Consider the following 23,856-nt stretch of genomic DNA (forward strand, 5'->3'; position numbering starts at 1 on the left):
CTTTATTATATTTCCTATTTTATACCTTTTAAACTATTTTATTATTTTCCATCTTTTACCCTTTTAACCTCAATTTTTTTTAATAATATTTTTTCAACTTTATTTTTTTACTTTTATTTCCTTAACCCTCTTATCAAGTAATAGTTTTGTAGGATGCACTTTATTTCTTTTATATTTCAGCTCCTATAATTTTACTATAATTCATCTTTTACCTCTTTTATTATTTTTCATCTTTTATCCTTTTAACTTTAAAAAAATTCAATAATATCCAAAATTTAATTAGACTTGACTTAAATCCACTAATTTCGTGTCGTGTTCGTAAATCATGTTAAAATTGTCACTGCCTACTTCAATTTTATTTATTTTTGCTTTTACCCCATGAACTAATGAGACAGGTGAACTATAGTATATATATCTATATATATATATATATATATATATATATATATATATATATATATCTATATATATATATATATATATATATATATATATATATATATATATAGATATATATATATATAATACATTAGACAATTATTCTAAGTTTCCAATAAATTTTAGTAAAAAAAAAACTAATTGAATATCTATATTATAAGGTGTTTCCAAATTATATATTATAAGGTGTTTCCAAATTATATATTGTATGATACTAAAAGAAAGTTTGACTATCAACATATTTTTTGAGAGGAATAAGGCATTAATATTAGCATTAAAACATTTTCTTCAAATCTCACATTAAATAATATTTATGAAATAAATTACAAACAATCACAAGGATACAAATATGAACAATGATTTTTTGAGGCCTCCTTTGACATATGCCCTCATCACAAAATTATAGATCATTTTCTTGAGATACGCATAATCATAAATCTTTTTCCTGTATCTGAGGCAAATGATCTACGGTTCTATGATGGGTGTGTATTTTTACCATAGACTTATCAAAATGTATAATGATTTTTTGATGCTCTCCTCTGACACACACCCTTAATGTCCCCATCTCATAACCATAGATCATTTGCCTTGATATATGCATAATCACGTAATTTTTCTTTATTCAAATTGTTTTAATCGTTATAGGTTAGAACCCTTGAAAAAATAAAAAGAAAACCATCATTAACGATAATATTTCACACAAAAAGTAGTCGTTGGTCTCCCTGTTGCTCTAACCTCCGAAACATGCAATTTGACCAGTAATCTTGTCCTCTCTTCTTGTGTCTCTTGCAAGTACCATGTCTTGATTCCTCTTCCAGTAGGCTTGGTTCTTCTTATTGTTCTCGTGCTTGCCATATTTCTTGCCCTAGACCATCAAATCCTCCATACTATTCAGCCTGCTTTTGATCAACCACTCATATAACATGAGTTTGGCTGCACAACTTCCCTAAACCTCCTTATGAAATTCTGACTCAACTTTCCAGGAGCCTATCAATCTTGAACATGGAATCAATATTTGTGCCTCAACTTTTGTTACACACATATTGTGTTACAATTACAAAAGTAGTACACAATCCTAGAATCCTCTGCTTTGCACAATCTGCCTCCATCAACCCTTGTTTTTTGCTTCCTCCATTGTCGTGTCATCTCCACTCTCATCTTTGCATCACTTCAGTCCATGGAACTTTCTTCAATCAATTGGGGTTGATTGCTCCTTGCTTTACCAATGCAGATTTGTTATTGCATTCTGATGATCAAGTCAGTCAAAATTCAAACAAAGTAAAGACGTAAGAATAAAAAGATTGCGTACTTTTATTTTTCAAATGACTTCTTACTTATAGAATTTGAGATAACTAGATGTGTATAATTCTGAAATGTGTCAAATGGGGAAGCATGATGTTTTTGCAATGAGTCCAACCGGCCCCCTATTAGGGTGACAGGAGCATTTGTCAGCATGTCAGGGTGACGTTGTTGCACGTCAGCATGTCAGGGCGTGTGCTTGGTGATGCTGACACTATTTATTGGCGAGTTCATCCGTCATTCTCTCGGGATAGAATCATAGGTTTCAATCTAAATTGTGTTACAAGAAATGTTAACTATCTAAATGGTTCATAGCTTACCCCAGTAAAGCTAATTGCAAGACTTTTGCATACTAGAAATACTATGTTACCATCAGAGGTTTCAATCCACTACACCATGGTGAATACATAATCATCCATCCAACCATGAGAATATCTCACGTTATGTTAGTTAGCCATATATTAGCTATGTTGTAATGGATTTGTAACTCTTCCTCGTCTCTCCATTGAATTAACTTTCATTTCTTTGGTAAATTTTTTCATTGGAGTCTCTTTGACTATATTTCTATAATAATCAGGTACCTTGAATATCTTGAGAGCAACCCTGACATTGATCGCAATGAAACCTTGGGGCATTTCATCAAGTCACATGGTTATTCTGAATTATTTCAAGAGGCTTATATTGTAAGATTTCTGATGTGTCATATCTTATTAGATTCTTAAGCATTCATTAATGGACTATACATACTGTTACAAGTGGTTTTATACTTTATTCTTTTACTTACCATATCGGTGTCTTGATAATGAAATCCTATAGATTCCAATTTGTGCTTCAAGCTGGTCGTGTCCTTTGGAAGGAGTAATGAGCTTTTCGGCTTTTTCTGTACTTTCATTCTGCCGTAACCACCATCTACTTCAGGTATATTTCCCTTTTATCTACCTTCCGATGTGATGAGGTTGGGAACAAGAACTTACAGAAATAAAGAGAAATTTAAGGAAGAGAGTTTTCATTTCACCACAAAAAGGTGGTTTACATGAGCCTAAGTCTAAACAAAATTCTCAAAATCCAAATTTTCTGCCTAGATATCCCCTACTTGGTACTATTTATAGTATTTTTCTCGACCTTCATCTATATGTTGGTTTATGGCCCTAAATTGTGTTATTTTTTGGCTGTATCTTGAGCCGGGGGTGCGGGGGTTTGGGGGCATTTTCGTCTTTAGAAAATGGGTGTTTCGCCCTAGGACGCCATATATATTCCAAGTTCAGAAACCCTAAAATTTGTATTGTATTTTTGCAATTGTCATCAAGAGAGAATTATTATCGCTGCCCATGGACGTAGGCAATCTTGCCAAACCACGTAGATCTCTTGTGTTTTGTTTTCTCTGCTTTGAATCTTCGTAGTTTATCAATCTTGATCGATCTAAGGGAGTTTTTCTGCAACACTACCCACATTTGAGGACTGGCACATAATGTCTCTCCTATCCCTTACAAATTACAACCACTTAAGTGATCCCCAAAAGTCCAAAGAAATCCTTCCCCAAGTGAAGATATGTACTTCAAAGACTTGTCTAAGAAATGCAAGAAACTTCTCCCAAGATTTAACTATGAAATGCAAGAAACTTAATTGGTCCTATCGATCTCTCAAATCTTGTTCTCATCTAGGCTGATGGCTTATGTCCTCCAAGCATTTTAAAATGATAGTGTCCAAATTTAGTTCTTCTACCGTTAAACGACATTCACATACTTACATCAATAAGGTACAGCTTTATCTTTTCATTTTACACCATTAGTGGAGTGGCTGTTCTATAATCACCCACAAAATAATTGTGATAATTGGTAATTAAACAAACAGGTTAGAGAAGAGCTGGAGACCAGAGGTTGTCAAATAAGAACTGGTTGTGCAGTACAGTCTGTTTCAACATATGATGAAGGTAATTAAGCAATTTTTTTCTAGGAGAAATATATAAGGATACATTCATGGAAACACATTATGGTATTGGGTTCTTCTTGGTGATACATGGCTTCCCATTGTAAAACTGGCTTTCTTCAAGTGTGTCTTACAAGGAATCAAGATTAAGTTTTGAAAATTGTCACAATTTGTCTTTACTTTTAAATCTTGTCATGGATGGAGCTATTAAAAAAATCGAATGCATGGATTTCAGGATTTGGATACATAAATAGACTTTATCATCTCAAAAAGGGATCACCACTCAATTGTGCTTTATAGTTCCTGGCTTCCAGCAATATATATTATTTTGATTATGTTCATGCCTACCAAAAATAAAATTGATTATGTTTTTTGTAAAGATATGAAAGCTGAATACCACACTACACTAAAAGATTGTCACAATAATCATTTTAATGCTTTTCTAATTAATGCTCGAGGCTTTAAGTTTTGAATCGGAGTTATGACATTGTAATTCATAGACAAAAAATTTAGAAAACAATGTTGCATGATTTGTCAAAATGGTTTCACATAGGGGCAGGGCATAGCCAGGAAGGGATGGAGATGGGTTGGGGGAGCAGTTGGCCCCCACATTTTCAAAAAGTTTTTGGGTGATTTAGGCACCCCTATATGGATATTTGGCTAATGGAATGCCCCCCATATGATCTTGTTCCTCTTTTCTAGATTAACAAATAAACCTAGACATCCTTATTTTCAACTTGTAACAAAAAATTGAAAATTTTCATACCCTTTACCTTGTTCTTGATTTTAATTAATTTAACTTCACTTGCTATCCATCGTTTTGAACATCACCTAAATCTCTTGTAGAAAACCCTAGAATTTACCATCAAAATTAAAAATCTCATCATCTTCTACTAAAAAAAATCCTACTTTGTTCTTATATTTTAAAAGTAGATTATTCTTAAAGTTGAAAACTAAATTTTACCCAAAGAGGTTGAAGAGGCCTGATTTTGTGAATAGAAGCCAAAGGGTTTTTGGTTTCATGTTGAAGATGAGGGTAATGAGGTCAGTTTGCATTAGTTTGTTGTAGAAAACTAAGGTCAAGAGGGCCGCTGGCATTTTGATGAATATGAGATGTCTATATATTTTTAAACAGAAGACATTGTCATTTTGACTTGGATCTTCTCTCGTATAGTAGTCAAAAGTGAATAAATGCCATTTTCTTCACGATCTAATAAAAAACCTTTGAAGTTTCTCCCCAAAACAAGTCATCTTCAATCTCTAGAACCCCCACAAGAAAATCCCGACCCCACCCCTGTTTCCACACATAGGATTTTAAAATGTTCTCATAAAACCTACTTTATGCAAAAAAATTAATTTTTCGTTGCACTCTATGGTATATTCTCTCAATCAAGTGCGCATTGATGCTAGATTGTGTATTAATATCATAATAGTTTCCTATTGATGTTTTGATCATCAGTTATATTGGGTAGATTTGTGAGAGTCTCTGGGATCAAGAAAGGCCAAAACAGTTTGGTGAAGGAACTAAAAGGGCAAGACTCCATAGGGTGGAAAGAGTTGGGTCAGGGATTACTGAGAATGATTATTAGGAGTGTTGTGGATGATTCACTGCAAGCCAAGGCAAGCAATTGAGTCAATCATAAATGGATTCCCTAAATAGAAAGGGAATTGGGGTGGGTCATAATGAGTTCAAAATCCCATCCTAATCGTGTAGACACCCCCATTTTGTACTAACTTGACTTGACAACTTCTCACACCTCATGTTGCTTCTAGTGGTGTAGAATATTCGAAGATCTTCTTAAGTATTTTCAGAAGCAATCCTGTAACATTGAAGGTGTTTTCACACCTAACAGCCCATTTCCATGTAGAAAAAACATCATACTAGACCCAAAACACAATTTTCCACAAAATTCCACATTTTTAGCCAAAATGATCAAAATACCCCTATCAAACCAAAACCTACCTCAAAATACCTTTAGCATTCCCAAAACCATATAGAGAACCTTTTCTGGAGTCTTTTGGGACTTTTTAGAGCCAAAACGGATTTCTAGACCCAAAACACCCAAAATCACTCGAGATAGCCTAAGGACGGGGTGCATTCAGCAACCTTAAACTCTTTCAGTCCCTTGAATTACACTGCCAGTTGCCACCCAACTTGTTTCATGAGTTGAACTCGCTAAAATCAATTGAAAATCTTCCCAAGACATATTTAAACATTACCTGATATTAAAAACATAAAATTCGCACCTTTTACTAAAAGAATATCAGTTTCCCATCCCAAACTAATATAAAAACTTTACCTTTGGAGCAGTTATAAATACCCCATACCCCCTAAAGCCTAAATCACTTATAATAAACATACATTTTATTGAAGGATCATTTGGGAAGCCCTTGAAAATGGAGGTTGTATCTTCATAAAATTGTATTTCATAATAAAATATCTAAATAACTAGAGAATGAATTTAATTTGGCAGGTTGCACTGTATCGGGCATAGATGGTACACAAGAAATGTGATGGGTGTATAATTTCTGTTCATGCACCTGATTCTTTGAGTATATTAGGAAATCAAGCCACGTCTAAGGAAACAAGAGTACTTGATGCTTTTCAATACATCTACAGGTACATTCTTTTCTTTTCCTTGAGTTGTCTAGTTTTTTTTTTTGTGTCAATATCTTCAATGGTGAGATTACATAAATGTATAAAACTTTTGGTCAAGTTAAGTAATTAGATGCAATTTTGAAATATTTATGTACCCAAATAAATTTTATTGTATGTGTAAACAAGCTTTTGTAATGAATTTAAATTTATACCCCTTTAGTTTTAAAATATCAGTTATATAATAAAATGTCAAAGGGGTATAAAGTCAAATTCATTAGAATTTTTTTTACACGTACTGATGGTAAATTTATCCGAGTACGTAAATATTTCAAAACCGAATCTGGTTATAAAATTTGATCAAAACTTTTATCTGACTGCATAAAATACCCCACTTTAGCCTTTCATAGGAAATTTCTAGTCATAATTTGTAGGAACCTGAAATCAGGGATACTGTATTTGTTCATTAGGGTATCTAATTTATGAAAGTAGGACATGGGGGCATGGTCAGCAAGTTGGGGTTCGGGAATATGTTGCCAAGGGAAAAATTCAAAATTATGGTAAAATCCGGAAAATTTCGGAAAAAATCAAGCTAGAGTTAGGATTGTATAATTGTTCCTACTACTAGGTCCTATTTCTTTTTTTTTTTTTTTTCTTATTTCTTTTACTTGTTTGATACCTCTTACATTCCCTCATTTTTTAAAACAATTAATCACAAAAAATATCAATAGGAAATTCTGTTTACATATGTGTCTAAGGACAACAACAAAGCCTTATCTCAAAGATTTGAGATCAGCTATAGGAATCTCATTCTTACATTCTACTCTATCCAAATCCAAGTCTTATGTTATTGACAGTGAGTTTGTATATGCTTGTATTATCTTCATTCACGTTCTTTTGGCCTTCCTCTTACTTTTTTAGGACCTTCAACTTGAATTTTGTTTTGATAGGTATAAATTTTATTTAAGACGCAAAAGAGAAAGATAGTAGGCCAATATGACCACTTGCAATGAATGCTCTTTCCCTTGAAAATCCCCATTGTTCTGCTCTACTTAGATTCCCCAACAAACGATGAAAGGGGTCAAGGACCAAATAATTCTTTTCCTGTGAGAGATTCTTTTGAACATCCAATTTTGAATAAAGTTAATGGTAAAGATGGAGCACACCACACAATTCTGAATAACTCTATGAATAAGGTTATCCGAGGTTAGAATTTTTTCAAGCACAACTAACCAAATGAAAAAAAATGTCATGGAGGGGCTTTTGGGCTCCAAACAACAATGACTGGAAATGATGAGAGATGATTGAGAACCATGGAGTTGAAAAGTTTTTACAGAAAAAGAATGTTCCTACACCGAATGTCCTCCACCGAAGAGTCAATATGTATCTTAGATACACATTCAATTAGACTAGCTACCCCTTGAAGCTCCTAATCATTAAACCTTCTTCTAAACTCTAGAGCTCATGAAGTTTGATCTTCAAATTGAATCATGGGGTCCTTAAGTATATCCTCTTTCTTATGAAATATTGTGAATGGTTTGGGAACTGTGATCTAAGGTTAAAACTCCATAACAACGATCCTCCCAAAATCTTATTCTAGTTTCCTTCCCAACCTTAAGTGCAATTCTTCTTTGACACTCCCATATAGTCTTGTAATTATCTTTCCACATCCTACACCCATAGGCTCTTTCAACTTGAATATTTATTATAACCTTGTTTGTAATTAGCCTTTGTTGAACATGCCCAAACCATCTCAGTCAACTTTCTCTAAATTTATTGTCTATTAGAACTACTTTTACATTTTCTAATTCATTTATTTTTAATTTATCTTTCGTAGACTTTCCACTCGTCCATATCAACATCTTCATCATTGCTATGCTCAATTTATTAACATGATGCCCTTTTGACTGCCTAACATTTATCTCCATAAAGCATAGCTGGCTTACTACAATCTTATAAAATTTTCCTTTTAATAATTCTATGTATACTTTTAGTGCAGAAATTTTTTGATGATTGGAAGTTCTTAACATACCAGTCTGGATATCTTAGAAAATTGTGATTGCCATCCTTTACTTGAGGAATTGGACCATCATAAAAGATCTAATGTTTTTTCTTTCTTTTTTGTTTGTTGCTTTATAAAACTGAGTTAACAAGACATGAAGGACAGTTCTATCCTGTTATTATTTCCAGTCTAAATGCATAATCATTCTATAATGCTCTATTGGCAGTGATATTTACCTCCATCGTGACAAAAACCTAATGCCCCAAAACCTAACAGTATGGAGTGCATGGAATTATCTGGGAACCACATCCAACAGAGTATGTTTGACATATTGGCTCAATGTACTTCAGGTTTGTAACATATCTTGTTTTGTGTGTTCTGAAGTTATTGTACGTGTAATTCCCTTAAACAGGCTTTTGTAATTTCCTTTTCTTAGCCCTTTATGTGCTAATAAAGAATGTTAACGTTTATGCTGTGAATTTGCAACTCTCAAACTATTTCCATTAAAGCCATCTTATACTTGACCTTCAAGAGAGTTAGAAGAATCACTCTTGCCTGTAACTGAAGTGCTCTAATAATATTGAATTGTAAACTTGCAGAATATTACAGAAACCAGACTACCCTTCTTTGTGACTCTCAATCCACCTTATACACCAGAACATACCTTGCTTAAATGGTCAACAAGTCATCCTATTCCATCAGTTGGTGCCTCAAATGCTTCTCTCGAGCTTGATGGAATCCAAGGGAAGAGAGGAATATGGTTTTGTGGAGCATACCATGGTGAGTTCTTGTTCTTAATTGCTATTTAAAATATTTAGAACATTGAACTAGCCATAGAGGTAGTAAATAAATTCGTCAAAATTTACTTGGTGCAAAGAAAAGTGGTTACATTTGCTTTGCCTTCCATTTGTGAAAGATGTACCGAACCACATAAAGGTCAGTGTAATGTGTAGGAAATGAACCCAGAAACTAACACTTTATGACAAGTCATGTGGCTATCAATCCTTTCTTAGTGCCTCAGTTCACTGTTCTTTTGGCCTTTATATCTACTAATTACAATGGAAGTCTAAACCCATTCTCTGTTTACGGAGATGGATATAGAAATAAGACAGTTATTTACACTAGACGTAAAAGTTCTCTAGTGGTCCACACTATGAAAAATTTCAGATCAACACTTCTAAGTTCTAAACTCATGGCACTTGAAATTGCTTTGTTCTAAACACATTTTCATTGTTTACTTTTTCTTTTTGTCTCAGACAGTGGCTTACTTAGTAAGATACTTTGTTTACGGGCTATGGCTTCCATGAAGATGGATTGAAAGTAATGATTATTGGATAGATACTTCTTTACTATTATAATGAGAGAAGGCAGAGAAGAAGTGGTTCGACACCAAAATTTGAGTTGCCATAAATGCCTCCACTTTATATTTAAATTTAATATAACCAGGGTCATTTTGATAAAAAACTAAGACAATCACAATTCATTGCTTAGTTTTCAAAATTACAATAAGTATCCTTTTTTTTTACTATGTAATCTTCAAAAACCCTTTAATCAGTATTTTAAATTATAAATAAAACCCCTTTGATGCATGTGCGTTTGCCCATGCCACGTTCTAGTAATGTATAGTTACGATTGTACCAATTATACTATGTCCTACTCATGGCCAATGATATGGTCTTGAGCAAATCACGGTGATTTCTAGTTACTTGTTTGATCTGAATCTATTATTAAAATGAGACATCATATATGTAGCAGCTCATAAATAAAGTGTGGTTCTGTTGCAGGCAGGCATGATTGCTGCAAATAGTATTCTTGGAAAGAACTGTGTCCTTTAGAGAGCAGAAAACATATGGTTCCTTCTCTGATGGAAATAGGAGCACGCATTTTCGTTACTAGGTTCCTTGAGAATTTTATCACCACAGGTTGTTTAATGTAAGTTTGTTTCCTGGTTTCAGGAATATAGCTTCGATTCATGTATTTTGCGAATAGTGACAGGGACTAACCAGTGTTATTGCCAGATCTAAGCCAAGTATAGAGCTATGTCACACATGACCTGTTTCATACACTTTCTTCAAGAGATATGCTTTACAATAGAAATACCTATAGATTCTTTTGTGGTAACCAGACAGCCACATACATAGCTTCTAATCTTGTGTTTCACAAAAGTACGAAACATATTGAAGTTCATTGCTACTTTGTTCATGACAAGCTTCTCAGTGGTGAAATTGTAACTCCCTATATGAAATCGGAAGATCAACTTACTGATTTGTTTATCAAATCATTGAGTTGTAGTAGGCTGGATTATATTTGTAACAAACTACGATTATATAATATATATTCTCCACCTTGATGGGGAGTATTAGGAGTAAGAAGTTATTTTTAGTAGGGGTAGTATCATCTTCTTCCCTTTATTATTTGATTATTGTATATAACAGATAGTGCTGTTAGAGTTCAAGTGAGTTTCGACTCCTCCCTTCTGTTCTCCACGTTCTTGCCTCATCTTTTCTCCTCTAAAACTCTAGTTTACCAAGAGAAATTGAGTAATGGGTGATAAACAAAGTCTCAACTTCCAATTTCTGATGTGTTTTCCATCAATCTTTAATTTAATTTATAGATCCTTTCATATTCCTTCCGTGATTATTTCAGATCCTTGCCAATTTTGATTCACTACTTACTTGAGATATTTAATGCTGGATGCTTTGTGATACCCGCAGTTTGTTGGAGGAAGGAGGAACAATTTTCTGTTTTGAAGGAACCAACAAAACATGTGGTCTAAAATCTGTCCTTAAAGTTCACAATCCCCAGTTTTACTGGAAGGTAAGTCCCCTCAAATATATTCCATTTTTCTTCTAATGTTGACATGCCACTAGGTGTGAAAGTAGGAAAAAGTAGGTTTTTATTTAAGTCACATTTACATTACATATTGAAATACACCATATATGTTACTGAGAAGCACCAGCATTTGTTTGATAGGTTGCTATAGAAGCTGATTTAGGCCTCGCCGATGCATACATCAATGGAGATTTCTCTTTTGTAGATGAAGAAGAAGGTCTTCTGAATTTGTTCATGGTAAAATAGTTTATTTTTTTTTCCACATTTTCAATATAGAATCTGTTGTCCAAATAACTTTTCTAATTTTTTGTTTCCACAAATTTCCGTTTGTCTAATTATGTTCTACAGATTTTTATTGCGAACAGGGATTTGAATAGTTCTGTTAAAAAACATAATAATAAAAGGTATTTTCTAAGTAGTATGTTAGCTGTAAAATCTACCTTTAATAATTATGTATATCAATTGACAAATTGTTGCCTTCAGGGGTTGGTGGATACCATTGTTTATTACAACTGGAATTGCTTCTGCAAAGTACTTCTTTCAACACATGTCAAGGAAAAACACTCTCACGCAAGCTCACAGAAATATCTCCCTACATTATGATCTGGTTTACTTTTCTTCTCATAGATATAGTAATCCTTGTACTTAATCTTGCTTCTGTTTGGTTCTTATTGTCAAATCTCTACATTTGCAATTCCCCGTGAATTCTCTTGTTTGGGAAAGATTCAAAATACTCATATTATCCAAGTAAAACTTAGTGGAGGAAAATCAAATCATATTTCTTAGATATATCTGAAGTAATTAATGATCCTCTTGGAAGGTTGATGGTAGAAGTACATGAGTACCTCCAACTCGTTGCAGGTCTGCAACTATAAGGAACTATTTAGAATTCGTATACCTCAATGGATGCATGTTCTTCCTGTCCAAGGTTTTGTTACCTCACTGAATCACTAGGCTTTGGTGATGGCGGATGAGTTACCAAAAGAATAAAGAAAAAAGAATTGAGAGATGAGGAAGGAAGATAGGTAAGGTTTTAGGATGAAAACTAAGAAACTAGTCAAGGTTTTAGACAAAAAAATTCGGGTTTAGAAAGAAACCTCCAACTTCGGGTTTAGAATGAAACCTCAAACTTCATGTTTTTTGTGAAAAATCTCAAACAATAAAATTTCATTCACTCAAAGATGCCTCTAAGGATGCCAATGTCCCACCATTATACAGGCTTACAAAAACTCCATAAATGCTAATCCCCAATTACATTTGTAAATAAAACACTACATCAGCTTAGAGAATGAAAAAAATGCTTCTCTAAACTTTCAAAAGTATTAAATCTAAAACAACCTTTACCAAATACTTAACATAAGTTCTAAAAGGTTGTTGGAAAACCATTCTCCAGCCCAAATTCTTCCTTGCCCCTGGGGCCCACATTAAGTTTGAAAAATATTCAATTTTGGTCCATGGGAGCTTGCATTTCACCCCACCGAAGGGCCCACATTTGATTCATGGAAAATTTCAATCTTGCCCAAAAATGCATGCAATTTTGATCCATTCTTAAATAAAAGTCCAGCTTGGATGGTTTTGTTGAGTACTCCATTTTGAGCTTACTGTTTAGTTATACTTCTCATCTTCCTGATTATGTTATTGTTGCATTTAATTTGATTACTTTTTGATAAATCTGACAGTTTGTCTTTACCTTTTTGCCTTTCTATAGCAATGATCTATTTGCCCAGTTTTTGGATGAAACAATGATGTATTCCTCTGCAATATTTAAGATTCATCTCACATCCTTCTAATGAATTTATCTTTAGAAATACATTAATTCAGTTCGAGTATTCTATTTTACATATTATACATTATACACAATTTATATGATACTAACTTTCATGTTTGTGAATCATTTGATAGATGGAGAATGAAGACTTAAAAGATGCACAACTAAGGAAATTATCTCTTCTGATTGAAAAAGTGAGACCTTCTAGAATAATTTTTTCAAATTGCTTCGGATGCGATTAATTGATGAGATTTCTGATTTTTTGTGTATCTAGGCAAGAATTGACGACAACCATGAAATTCTTGAGATTAGCTGTGGTTGGGGAGGCCAATTGGTAAACAAACTGGATGCAAATATACCGGTATCACCCTATCGGAAGAACAACTGAAATTTGCAGAGATAAAAGTGAAAGAAGCTGGTCTTCAGGTGTTTGTCTATCTGTATATCACATAGATTTTTTATTTTTTTTGGCTAATCAAGCGAGAAATTTAATAAATAGGTAAAAGAAAATTACAACCATCTAGAGTTCGGGAGCGCTAACTTGTCTCCAACAAACTCTTTACGGACCAATAAAGGAAGAATTCTACATAAGGAAGAAATGTGTATCACCTATATTAGTTTGTATAGTAGTATAGTCTTTGTATTTCGCTAATGATATTTTTTGAGAAATCCCGCTTGGAGTGGTGGATCTTTTTAGAAATGTTTAATGTTATATCAAGCAAAAAAAGAAAAATCTTAGAGCATTACACTGAAACTTAGGATGCTTCCCTTGCTGTTCAATACTTCAGAAGTGAAAAAATTAATTTATTATGAGAGAATTATGTCCAAAATTTAATTTTCCTACATTTCAGGTCATTCATGTCTAACCTGAATCACCTCTACTTTCAGGACCGCATAAAATTCCTTCCATGTGACTATCGTCTGTTGCCTAAATCTCACAAATATGACAGGATTATAGCATGGTGAATTTGGGATCACCGCTATGTCTCCATCGGTATTTAACATTCTGAATTAAATTTTGTGGCAAACTGACATTTTTTATTTTATTTATGGTGAGATGATAGAAAACATTGGCCATGAGTTCGTGGAAGAGTTCTTTGGATGTTGCGAATCAGTATTAGCTGAAAATGGTCTTCTAGTGCTACAGGTAACAATATTCCACTAGATATAAAATTTGTAATTATGGTATGGTCTTAATGAAATCTGCTCTGAGTCATGCATGGATGCCTTTTTCTCTTCAACAGATGGCTATTATAACTCTTGGGTTTGTTTTGTATACAAGATAACTTTATCCATGATAACTTGAAGCTTGTTAACATGGGAGCCATGCTATCAGCCAATGTTGTTGCATGGCATATGCGACCATGTGCAATCAGCACATGCTGTTTGCATATCGCATATGCGGTGGTATATGTTGCAAGAGAAAAAAAAAATGAAAAATTGCAGAAAATGTTTAAATCTCGATTCTTGAGTAGTTTTCTTTTTCTTTTAAGTCTTGAGAGTTGAGAGTGAGAGAGTGACTAGAGTTAAGACTTGAACTTTAAGAGTAATAGTGTAGAGTAGAGATTAGGGAATATTTATAATTATGTGAGAATAATGTAGAAAATGTCATGAGATTTAAGAGTTGGAGGCTTTGTGAGATTAATAAAAAGATTAAAAGGTAGAAGAGATGTTGTAAATGGAGTATGGGGGGTAGAAGTGGATATTTATCAGAGAAAAGTGGGTTTAAGCTAAAAAAAAAAATGGAAAATCTGTGCTATCATTGCTATTAGCTTTGTCTTACCCCTGGTACATGAGAGTACCACTTTATATGTTTGAATTAGACATAAGCTTAACTGCACTGAGAATGGATTTTGATGAAAACCAACGTCAAACACATCTGACAAGCCACATGTTGAAGTATCGGGATTAAGCTAAAGTCAATAGCAAGCAAACCCTCATGTCAGCTAGTTGTTGGGTTATCACATACATATTGTTCAAGCAATTTTACTACTGAGTTTTGATCATATGAACCCCCAATTTTATAGAAAATGTGAAGCGTATACAATGCAACTTATGTCCATAAGACCTTAACACGAGTATGCCCTGAGGAAAATTTAAAAAATACATAAACAATTATAAAATTTAGAGAAATAAAAAAAATTAAGAAAAACTAATCAGGAAATCATCTTTTTATCTAAAAAAATATCATTCATCTTGCGGTATGATTTTTAAAACACTAGGTAATTACTACGTGTTGTTTTAAGGTCTTTACAATTTTTCTGGTATGATTTTCTATTTATTCACTTCCATCTAGTAATGTGTGTGTTTCAATTGATTTACCCAACAGATGTCATGGTATTCTTTCAACATTGTGTTGTGACATTTTATGCTGCTTTGATAACTTATTTGGGAGTTTGTTGGTCTCAACCTTAGGAGCATTTTTCATACAATGCTCATGTTTGAAATTTTGCTCTGTCGTCTTTTTGAAATTTGGAATATTTCTCACATAAAGCTCAACTTTTTAAAAGTTTGGCACCTATCATTTTTGTTTTTATTGGTTTCTTGATCACTAAGCAAATGTGGGCAGTTGGAACTTGGAAACACTTCTAGCTGAAGCTACCAAGAGTCTAAAACCATGTACGCCATATTTGCTAGTATAAATGATACGAAGATGATTCCCTAAAGATAGATAGAAGGGGTATCTTGTGACACAGTAGGATTTTTTCTAAAAGATAAGTATATTTTATATGTTCAACCCTAGTTTTTGCCTGCAGAATTGAGACTTAAGCCTCATTGGTGCCTCATGCCTTGAGCCTTCATTATACATTAGTGAAGGGCGCTTAAACCTCAAGGCTAGGACCCTACACCTGACCTTGTGGCATAAGCCTCATGGACCTTGAGATGGGATTTCTAAAACATTGAAAACCACATACCTCTATATATATATTTTTTTGGACTACTTTTGGTACTAAAGTACATATGCAAGATAATTTTTTTGGTTAGGAAATTATCTAAGCAGTTACAAACAAGCATATTGTTTCTAGTGAAGTTTGCTTAAAAAATTCTTTTTTGTTTAAAATTTAAAGCCTGTTTGGATCTCCTTTTTTCAAACCAAAAAATTTATTTAAGTTGAAGTAGCTTTATTTTGGCGCTAAATTGGTTATTCAACAAGTCAATAATAATTCTGCTCCCAATATTTTGGATTTTAGCAAATTGTAGGGCCTCAGAGGCCCTCGATTTAATGGTCTGGTGTGGTGGATCTCTACAGTTTTCAGCAATGCCAGATGAACGATATGAGGAAAATCGGCGAAGCTCAGATTTTATAAAAGAATACATTTTCCCTGGTGGGAGCCTTCTGTCCTTGAGTAGAGTAACATCCGCTATGGCTGCTGCATCTAAACTATCGTAAAAATTTACAGTACCATCACTATTATTAGATTCATATATCTTCCCATCTTTTTTCTCTTTTGGAAAAATTTACCATTGTGTGAATGTATCACAAATGCAGTGTGGAGCACCTGAAAAACATAGGAATACAGAACTACCAAACACTTTGGTGCTGGAGGAATAATTTCATGGAAAAGCAGAGGCATGAACGATACCGAATTATACTTCCCCGAACAATAAGAATATAAGATTAGCTAAATATGAGATTTGGAATTTAGCTTCATTTTAAGGTCACAAGGTCTTTAGGTGAAGAAGTATCCTTACCTTAAAACTATCAATTGAACTCACGAAGATTCTATACTTGGGTATTGATTTTACTAAGCCAGAGATCCATATATATCTTAGATAAAGAAATTATCTACTGATCTCATCCTCGTGAAGCATGTATGGGGTATAATTTAATCAAAGTTTTCCATTAATCCCAAAATTTGTATTGCCAGAATTTTGCCCATGCGGGGCAACTAAGAGTAGAAATTTTTTTGTGGGGACAATAGTGGCAGATTTTTTTATCCACTGCTAAAATCTGTCGCAATAGCTCACTAATCCATAGACTTTGAAAATTCTTGTGGGGGCAAGTGTCCCACAGCCCCCAATGTAAATCCGCCGTTGGTGTGCACTGTGTATTTGCTTTCACTCTTTTTCATAGGATGGTCTTCTTGACCTCCTTATCTTGCATCTCTTTTTCTTTTTCTTTTAATGCATCTCTTCACCTATAAAAAAAGTTGTACATTGAGACTAGTTGAGTATCTCTCCGGAAAGTAATAGGACTCTCATCTTTTAATTTTTGTCTCCATCTGTGGTGTTTTGAACAACACTGTTCCAATTTTCTCCATGTTAGTTGTTAGGCAATTAGGCTTGTTTGATATTTCATTTGGTGCAGGATCATATGTGGAACAAATCATTCCTAATTCTAATATTGCAAATTATGCCACAAAATGCTGACTTTGACATCTCAGATAATTCTTAGACTGATATTTTGTAAATTCTTGGATTCCAGTAACATTCTGGTGTTGGGGTTCGATGAGAAGTTCATCAGGACATGGGAATATTATTTGGTATATTGTGCAGCTGGTTTTAAAACGCGTGCACTCGGGAATTATCAGGTATTTATCTAGATTAGTATAATTGCTTTCTAGGCATTTCTCTTGGGTAAAAAACTACTAGCTTTGGTGTTCTTTGTTTTATGAAAAAAAAAAAAAAAAGAGTCGTGCTGGAGTGACCTCAGCGGGGGACACCTTGACGTGGTGGCACACGCATGTCCGTGGATGCGTTTTACTCGTATCTCGGAGAAAGCACATCCACAGGCATGCGCGCGCCACCATGTCAAGGTGTCCCCCATGTGTCCCCCACTGAGGTCACTCCAGCATTAATAAAAAAAAAAAATGCACATAAAACTACGTTAAAAGAATGGTCACCCAAAATTATATTTTCATTCAAAACTATTAACATGAAAAGTGACGCATGTATGGACTAAATTGAAAGATTGGTAAGGGTCAATTTCATTCTCTCCACGTTTCAGTGGTTACCTTCTGAAGTTTACCATTTTCAAGGAAACTTAATAATAGAAAAGAAATAGACTATTAAATGAAATGATAAAAAAAAAAAATTGAAGACCCAAGTTAGAATTACTTGATTTTGAAGTTGTATCTTAGGTTGGCCCAATTATTATTATGGGTAACCTTGGGAGCTCTCTTTATTTTTTGGAAAAGTGAATTCAAGAGTAGGAGAAGATGGGTGTTCTAAGGAGGCTAGGCAATTCATAGTTTCCAGGGAAAAATTTCTGGGTCCTTAAAACTTGAGGGCATTTCAGTCAAATTTCATTTCTTTTTTATAAAGAATTCTGTTAACATTTAAGTCTGAAACTTGGATGAAATCCTTCATATAGATGAGGATGGTGAATTACCTCTCTATACTAATAGTATTGATTGCAAATATCATGAGGGCATTTCAAGGACAACTTGGAGGGCGTGTCAGTCAAATTTCAGTTTTGTAAAGAATTTCGTAAAATTAAGTCTAAAACTTGGATAAAATTCTTCATTTAAATGAGGATGGTGAATTACCTCCCCATATGGTATTTATTGCAAATATCATTTCATTTGCGAAGGGTAATTTCCTTCTCAGATATTTTTTAATAGAGTCGTGCTGGGGTGACACAGGATTTACTGTGATTCTCACAATTCTGACGTGGACATGCATACATAACCGTAGATGGTTTTTACTCGTATCACGAGGAAACACATCTATGGTTATGTGCACATCCCACGTCAGATTTGTGAGAATCACAGTAAATACTGTGTCATTTCAGCATTTTCCTTTTTAATATTTTGAGATGGGCAACCATTTGAAACTCCTCTAGCCCGTTCTTAGAGAATGGGCATAGAGATCCTGCATTGAGATTTGCTCTGCCACATGACCAAAAACAATCAGGGGTTCGTTCTATGACCTCGGACCTGAATGCCTTCGTGATTGTCTATACTTGATTGTGAGCTCACTAGAATCCAATACAATCATTTTTTTTCCCATGTCATGTGGGGACTACTATTTTGCATATGGGACAATGAATTCTCTTATGAGTAAATTGTGCAAGAATGGACTAATGCTTATTTAGGTCCACTTTATAAAATTAGAGAACTTAATTTTCAGCTGGTCTGTTGTAATTGAATGGGCCCAAGGCAACTATTTTATGGATTTTGCAGAAAATTCCTGTGTTGTGTCTGGATAATAATCTCTACTAACCTCTTGAGATCTGTGACTCTTCATCCCTTCAGGTTTATTTTTCTCTATGAATGAGACATTGTTGCACAACCATGCTTTGATACCATGTTATGTACTATGGTTGTAAGTTGTAACCAAAAGAACAAAGTAAGAAGATTAGATTACGAATAACATGAGGACAAGAGAGAAGAGAAGAGAAGCAATGGGGAAGGGTGAAATTGATGAGAGCTTGTAAGAGTGCTCTAATTGATTTCACCATTTACATTAATATTAAAAATACTTAAATGTAATTACATAGAGGCCTCTTTAGAATTGAAAAATTATAAATAATTCCCTGGTCACAATGACATGGTATAGAAATAAAAGACATGCCACAATTGATTGATAACATGAAGAGAAAGAATGCTTGGACACAAAATTAAAAATAGGACGTTGAGTGCAAGAACGTTTGACTTTGCAAACAACGATGGGCAGATGAGAATCATCCACTATGGATGCAACAAAAGATTGAGGAACAAGAGGCTCATTACCTAGTTTGATGAAGGAGACAACACTAGTTGATTAGCTATGGTTTTATTCTTCCTCGCATAAACTTGTAGTTTTCCTCATTGTTGTTCAGCAGTGTCTTGTGCAATAGTAGGGTTAGTTGTAGTGTTATTGAAGCAGGACGTAATTCCAGGTTGGGAAGTTTTACAATAGCTAATTGGGTAATGTGAAATACGAAGTTTTGCAATTATGATATTGTAAATAACTTTAGGGGTATAAAAATAAGATGATAAAATAGATTATAGGGTAGATTTGGTGAAGAGATTAATGGTACAGGTGTTTATGGTTTAGGAAGTTGATGGGTTCTGAACATGACCATGGCAAACACAGTCAAAGACCTTGTAGGGAATGGAAAGAAATGGACGATTTGGACCTAGAAGGGTGAGAGGTCATCTGAAACTCAAGATTCTAGATGGCATTTGATTAGTAAGGTATAAAACAGTGAGGAAAGTTTTAGACCAAAAAGTTTTTGGAACATTCATCCCAAATGAAATGGCACGAGCAACTTCAAGAAGGTGACAGTTTTTCTTTCAACTACATTTTTTTGTGGTATATTTACACATATGCGTTGATGCTCAATTCCATTTCTAGAAAATATGACTTAAGACCAGACTACATATATCCTCCCCACCAAATTGTCAGAACGAAGAGCTTTGATATTCTTATCAAATTGAGTGTTGACCATTTTATTAAATTTTTTGAAGATAGAGTATACCTCATCCTTTGATTTCATGAGATATACCCTTGAACTTTTTGTGCAATCATCAACATAAGATAATGCCACTGCATTAACAGGTCTTTATTATGAACAAATACTACTACTACGAGGATGGTGAGCTTCCAATGTAACAGGTGCTTTATTTAGAAAGCATAGTCTGATTTTTATGACGATCGCCAATTATTCTCCTTGAAATCAGGTCTTGAAAAACACTGAGTAGGAAAAAAGTAACACTACAATTCGAGGATCTAGTAATGCTGTTAATGACAATAAATTGGTAGCCGATTACTTAGCATAGCCTAACACGAATGATAAAAAATGCGTGTTTCTTCACATAATTCGAGCAATGTGAACTAAGACTATTGATTAGATATGAAGCTTGTTTAATTTAACAATAAAGTAATGCAACCAAGGACACGGATCGTCCTACTTATTTTTTTTTTACTTCTTGCTTCCTAGGCTTTTGAAGCAATGATACATGATTTTGAATTTTTTTTTTTTTTTTTGAAAAATAAGTATTTGTTGTGTAACAATGAGTTCAAAACATTGTCTCCAAAGTGCACATTGTAATTGCCAGGTAGATTTTCTTGTTATTATCTGCAAGTGTTTGTGTAAAACCTTTTCATTATTTAGTTGAGTTATGGAGTAGTTAGGCTTAACTCTTAAAGAAAAATCCATATTGTATCTTGTAGTACAATGATCTGAAAAAATCCTCCTTACATTTTACAATCCATTATGCAGATTGTATTCTTGCATCCTGGCAACCTTTCTTTATTCAGCGATCCATACAAAAGCATGCCTTCAGCGTATCAATTCTTCCACTGAAGATGGAGGGAGAGCCTTCTTATCATTAAAGCAAAGGTGATATTATCCCCACTTGTTCATCTGTTGCATTGCTATCTCTTGAAAATTTTAAGGGATAACTATGTAGTCTACGGATGTTTTCTGCTTCATTGTTGCAAGAGGAATTGGATTCCATATAGGAAAACTTTCTGCAGTTGTAAACAGTGTTTACTAGTTTATTCCAATCTTTTGATGCAATTTGATATTGTTTTTGCTGGAATGCTGGTTTTATTCCAACCAAGTTTACCCTAAAACATTGTGTAAGACACATAACAGATATAGCTGATGTAATTACAAGTACTTTGTGTTATTATGATGGGTTTAGTGATCATTATGATGTATACCCAATTTGCAGCTTCACTCCTTCAATAATGGCCCAAAATTTTGCTCAGTGTAATTAAGGGTGAAAGGTGCACTTAAGGTGCAAAGGCCTCCTGGTGCCTAAGGCGCAAGCCTAAGTGAGGCAAATCACGATAAAATTATAGAAATTAAAAAATTAATTAATGAAAGATGGATTCTAGATATATTATAATCTGTATAAATATGAGTTTTATAAACTACTGAAATATTGAACACTTCGACAAGAGGAAAAAATGATCAACAATAGCAAAAAAAAAATAGAGATGAAGAAGAACAAGAATATGGAAAGAAATCCAAGTAGTAGGTCAACAAGTGTAGTTGGTGCTATGACCCAACAAAGACTAGGGTTAATATTTAAAATGTTGTATTGGAGGAATGTTTTTGTCAAGGAAAATTCAAAATATTGTATCAGTCAACAAATTTTGATACATTCTCGAAACATGCAAAGTTTTGGGGTTTAAGGTTTGTTTCGATCTTGGCCATAGTGTCAACGGATACATTCCGATATTTTGAGCCATTACTAGGTCGGTGTGTTCGGGCCAAGCTTCGCTCGGCTCTAAAGAGGTTCTAACTTAGACCAATCTTATACCCCTATTGGGCCTAAGTCAAGTAAGTCTAAGTGCAGTCCTGTTTTTAGTCGCAGAATCTGATAGTAAAAGTTGACAGCATTATCAAACGAGGCCTTAATATTTTATACTTGACTGATTTCATTTATATCACTAGTCCAATATATGTGTTGGTGTAGGCCTCTATTTGTAGATGGCGATGACATGTAAACAATAGTTCTGCTAGTCGATATCCTAACTTATCAGTATCCCTTATTAAGTCTAAGTGTATTTTTTTTAATATATAAAAATGCCTTTCTTGGATCGAGCGAATTTTATATCTAGAAAATACTTCAGATTTCCTTCATCTCTAATCTCGAATTCCTTGTCAAAAATTGTTCAACATTTATATCTCTTGAGAGACATTTTCTATCACTATAATGTCACCCATGTAAACAAGCAAGGTTGTAGTCCCTAAATACTTCAGATTTCAAATCTAGTTTGGAACTCGAGACTTTCTATGAGTCGGATTTATCCAAGCACATTGTACAACTCATTTGGTTAGAGATTGAAGAGAAGGGCATTTAGGTAATTTCTCATTAGTCTATAAAAGAAGGCCTAAGTCAAGGGGACATTGCCGTTATATTAAAAACATTGGGTGTTTCGCTGGTTCATCAAAACGTCTGCATGCCATCTGACTTCGGTCTGCTCTAATAGATTAATACAAAATGACCTGAACATGCTCATCTTTAACATGATGAAACAAAAAAAAACCCTACACCGAGCGCAAAAAAAAAAAAAAACAAAAACCAAAAACCCTTAGATTTCTCTTGTGTAAATTTGTCTAGTCTAGACCTTAACCTTAAAATTAATCCACTTTGACTGTCAAATCAAAATAATAAGATATGATTTTTGAAGTAGAAGATGATGAAATTTTTTTAATAAAAAATTCTAGAATTTTCTACAAGGCATTAAGGTGAGATTAAAAATAATAGATTAAAAATGAGATTAAATATATTATAATTAATTTATTATAGAGGTTGAAGAACTTGAAGATGTTTGATTTTAAAAAGAAAAAATAAGGATTTTTTTAATGTAAATTGAAAATAAGATATTGTGATTATTTACTGTTAGTTTAGAAAAGAACAAAGTCAAAGGGAACATAAGTTTTAAAACATAGATGTATTTCAAATAAAAAAAAAAAAAATGTAGGGGAGTGGCTCCGCAATGGATCTTTGGTGGACTTAGCGAGAACATAAACAATTTATCTATCCCAGGTGTGCAACAAGTAGGAAATCAAGATTTTTGCGACTAATTATTGAGCCAACATATTGGTTTTATGTTTCAAAATCTCAAGTTTAATACGACTAATTGGTGACCCAAAGTTTTTTATTTAATTTTTATTTTTGGATTGGATGATTTGGGAATATCATGCATATAGCTGAATTAATACATTGAATTGGATTGGGTCTGGCTACACACGTATTAGCATTTTGACCGTAATCTCACTTGCTTGACTTTTAGTATAATAAATGGATCATATTAGGGATCGGCTTTGAATTGGGTGAAATCTATGTTTAACACCTTCTGAATTCCGTAATCAAATCTTTCACTGATGATTTCTCTCCCGGATTGACTTAAATCCATATTCAGAATCAAAATTTGGTTCTTAAACTTAGAACTAAGCGGTGACTCCAAAATATAAGAGTTTCCATGATCGATAACACGGGCCCTTTAAGAAAGCTCATAATAAACATGTTTCATGGAATGATAGCAAGAAATCTTCTTGATTAGAGCAACGGTGTCCAATCTACTCGCTTAACCATAAGTGAGTAGTGT

The 23,856-nt window shown here is 33.8% G+C and overlaps 1 pseudogene; it reads left to right on the forward strand.

Annotated features, from left to right (window-relative positions):
* The window catches only part of LOC147382914 (uncharacterized), a 25,874-nt pseudogene extending 4,780 nt beyond the window's left edge, over positions 1 to 21,094 (forward strand).
* The last annotated feature ends 2,762 nt before the right edge of the window (positions 21,095 to 23,856 follow it).

This window comes from Akebia trifoliata, chromosome 16, assembly GCF_017979445.1.
Source record: "Akebia trifoliata isolate Shusen 1 chromosome 16, ASM1797944v1, whole genome shotgun sequence".
Taxonomy (NCBI): domain Eukaryota; kingdom Viridiplantae; phylum Streptophyta; class Magnoliopsida; order Ranunculales; family Lardizabalaceae; genus Akebia; species Akebia trifoliata.